Consider the following 3853-nt stretch of genomic DNA (forward strand, 5'->3'; position numbering starts at 1 on the left):
CATTTCTAACTATTCAATCATGTAATCGTGTACCTAATAATGTTTTAGTAGATTGAAATAAATAATTTAAGCCTGTTTTTAAATTAATTAATCATGTTATAATTTTAATGTTTTGAAATCTTATAATTTTACAGATTTGAAAAGTTGTAGACTAAAAGGAGTTTTTATGGGAGAACACCTGAAGTTTAGAAAATTGATTTGAGTCAACCTAGATAATAGAGATACATTGTATTAACGGTAATAATTAATTAGGATTTATTTTAGAATAAAGAAACGGAAATATGACTTTTGTTTTAAAATATACACTTAACATAATAATAAGATATTATTGTTAAAGTGGAAAAAAATAATAATGGCAGATATTAATACAATAATAATAATGAAAATGATCATAGAGGCACAAAATAATCTTTTAAATTAATTTTGGTTAAGGTAATTAAGTATTTTTGGCAGTATATTATTTTATCATAATAAAAATAAATAATACATAAATCTCCTTTTTTTTCTATTATTTATTTATTTTCATCGCAATTATTTTTTATATAAAATTAATATTTGAGATAAAATATTGAACATTACAATTTCGAATATCAATGTATTGGCATAGGTAAGTGTGACAGTTTTGAAAAGTTAATTGGAATAAACAATTTATTGGAATAAGCAAGTTTTGAAAAGTTAAAAAGACAGCATGCGTGCAAAGTAAATCTCAATCTCAATCATGATACAAAATACTAATCATGTCAATCTCAATCATGATACAAAGTATTAATCATGATACAAAGCATAGTACTCTTCGTAAACTAAAATATATAAAACCAAATCAATGAATAATATAATAAATAAATGTATACTGTTTGTAAACTATAATATATAAAACCAAATCAATGAATAATATAATAAATAAATGTATACTATTTTATTATAAATAATAAATTATAATTGATATTATGTTTAACATCAAATTCTCTCGTGAAATTCATTTACAGAGAAATCTTATTCTATTTTTAATTTTATTTTGTTGTTAAAAAATATATGAACATTATATAACATGACATTAGTGTTAAGTGTAATTATTAAAAATGGAATAAAGTAAAATGTCTTCATCCCATTGGCATAAATCACGTGAATATATAACAAATAGAATAACATAACATGACAATAATAAAATGCATATAGTTTTAGAAAAAATTCACATTAAATTAAAAGATAATAATGATAATAATTGATTTACAATAACCAAATTTAATTGATTTATAATAAATGATAATAATTACATTTTTAATAATTTTTTATTAAAAATCTAATACCCTAATTAATTTTATTTATTATTGGAAAAAAATATTTACATCAATAATTACATCCTGTAACAGTATATCGTTATAATAAATTTTGGTTTTTAAAGTTTTGGAATATAGAAAGGCCAATCAGTACGTTTGGAATAAACAACCAAAAAATATACTATTTAATAATTAATTAAATAGGACAAATATATTTATTAGTCAGAATATATTTATTAAAAAAAAGTTGGATAGAGTTACCTTTAAGTGATTAAATATATTTATTAAATATATTTATTAGTCAGAAATAAAATGATTAAATTGACATTCAATCACACTTATGTGAAATAAATTTTAAAATCAACTATGTTTCTCATTTTATTCATATACATTTTAATTTATTTTATTTTGTTTAAAAGTAACCAAACCTATTTATTAATTGTAAATCTAGTTATTTACTATATATGTTAATTATGATTAATAATATCATAATTGTAACAATTAATTATATTCAATTAAATTTGATTCCAATCAATTCTATTGATTTTATATAGCATGTTTAACAATATGTAATTAACGATACTGATAGAAAATTGCTAGAAAGAGATAAATTGCTTGTAAGCCATTTAAAAAGATAAATTTAACATCTAATTAGAAAGAGATAAATTTTAAAAGAGTTTTCTATATATTAGAATTATATATTAGAATTGAAGCTTAATAGTCTAATATTTTGTTAATATTTCCAATCGTAAAACTATATATTCCTCCCTATGTTTAAAAAATAATGCACTATTTCTCATTTCTCAGTCAATAAAAATCATATAAATGTTGGAGTTCTTTATTCCTGCTACAAAACTGGTATAAATTGGTCTAATAGTAAAAACTACTATCCTTGTGATTAGAGACATCTTTACATAGCATAGAATGAAAATGAAAACATGAAAACATGAGTTTTCGTAGGCACTGTGAATGTGACTTATGGTACTGGCTAAGTGCTCTTTCAGTAGCTGCATTCTAACTTTCAAATCAAACTCTACCACAAATTTCTTGAACTCTTGATGAAACTTTTTTAACTTGATAGCATTCTGTAACTTTGTTTGAAACAAAACTTTGAAGGTCTTTTTTGCTCATAGTTATACATTCCATGTCATAAGTTCTCATATCATCCTGAAAGGAGAAGTCAATAGAAATTAATAATAGAAACATATGTCAGTCTTGTGGAAACTAAATACAATACAAACCTTTATCCTTGAAACATAATCTGAGAAATTTGAAACATAAACAATCACAGTAACAAAAAATTGAGTTTTCATCATAGCAACAAAATATGGAAATTAAACCAATCTAAAATAGTGAAAACATAAAATATATAAGAATTAATAAAATTTGGGTAATTTTCTCAGGTTCCTGTGCATATTATCCACCTTTAGTGCTTCAACAATCACACTGCAAACAATACAAAATAAAGAAGTAATTTGAGAGGTAAAACCTTAATATGAAAGGCAAAAAATTGGAAAAAAAACTAAACCAAAATCAAACCAAATCAATCTATAATATAAGAGGTAAAACCTTAATGTAAGAGATCAAACAATCCTATAGTAATTGATCATTAAACAAAATAAAAAAAAAACATAAAAAAACATTTGAACAAAAATAATTTACTGAGCACTTTCATCAAACACCTTGTGAGCACAGTCCCGTTTTATGTTTTATTACAGTGTTGTATGCTTGCTGTAACTTTAATCCTAAACAAAATCTGCATCGAATCAAACCACAATCAAATTGTAGCATAGACGTAGTTAAGACGAAACCATAAAAAATCAACAAAACGGTAAATAGTTTATCGTAACTGATTCGAACTCAAACGTGAAATCTCAAACCAAATCATAAAAAACTTGCAGAAGAAAATCATAAAATAAAGAAAATACCAAACATGATGAAAGAACTGAACACTAACCCGTAAATCAACAAACAGCAAGACTTTAAAACCAAATACCGTAAATCGTATTTGAATCGTATTCAAACATGATGGATGGGCATTAAAATGGATTTTAGAATGACAGAAGTAAAGGAAAAATTATCCAAAAACAATGGAGGTGGAATGGCAGAAGCAACTGGAAAAAAAACCTAAAATTGATGGATGTAATGGAAGAGGAAGGAGGAAGAGTTTAGTCATGCAAGATTGGAACTTTGTATTCTACGAATATATAGATCTGTAGTGAAAAAAAATGAAAGGGTAGGGTTTATTTAATATGAATGTTCCAATGCAATGAGAGCATAGAACGTAGTGCAGCTTTTTTCATATTCCAATAAAGAAATTTTGCATTAAATTGGCTGTTGGAATGTAATCATGATTAGATGTAAAATGACGCTCAGGGGTATGTAAAACCATGTTTAATTGTTTGTGATTAGGGTAATTAAGGCAATTTGGTGGTAATTCATTTTTATATATTAAAATAGATTTTAGTTAGTATAGGAGAACCTTTCTCCTCTCTCACGTGGGAAGGCAGTGGCAGAGAGACAAAGAAGATTTTTTCTACGTCTCGACCAAATCGCAACACTCTCACAAAAACCTT

The 3853-nt window shown here is 24.5% G+C and overlaps 1 long non-coding RNA gene across 1 annotated transcript; it reads right to left on the bottom strand.

Annotated features, from left to right (window-relative positions):
- Positions 1-2048: 2048 nt before the first annotated feature.
- On the bottom strand, positions 2049-3606 carry LOC131646828 (uncharacterized). Its single transcript, XR_009297640.1, has 3 exons — positions 3235-3606; positions 2960-3033; positions 2049-2444 (listed from the first exon to the last, which is right to left on the bottom strand). It is a non-coding gene; the product is annotated as an uncharacterized LOC131646828 (long non-coding RNA).
- Between the last annotated feature and the right edge of the window lie 247 nt (positions 3607-3853).

The sequence above is a fragment of the Vicia villosa genome, linkage group LG2, assembly GCF_029867415.1.
Source record: "Vicia villosa cultivar HV-30 ecotype Madison, WI linkage group LG2, Vvil1.0, whole genome shotgun sequence".
Lineage (NCBI taxonomy): Eukaryota > Viridiplantae > Streptophyta > Magnoliopsida > Fabales > Fabaceae > Vicia > Vicia villosa.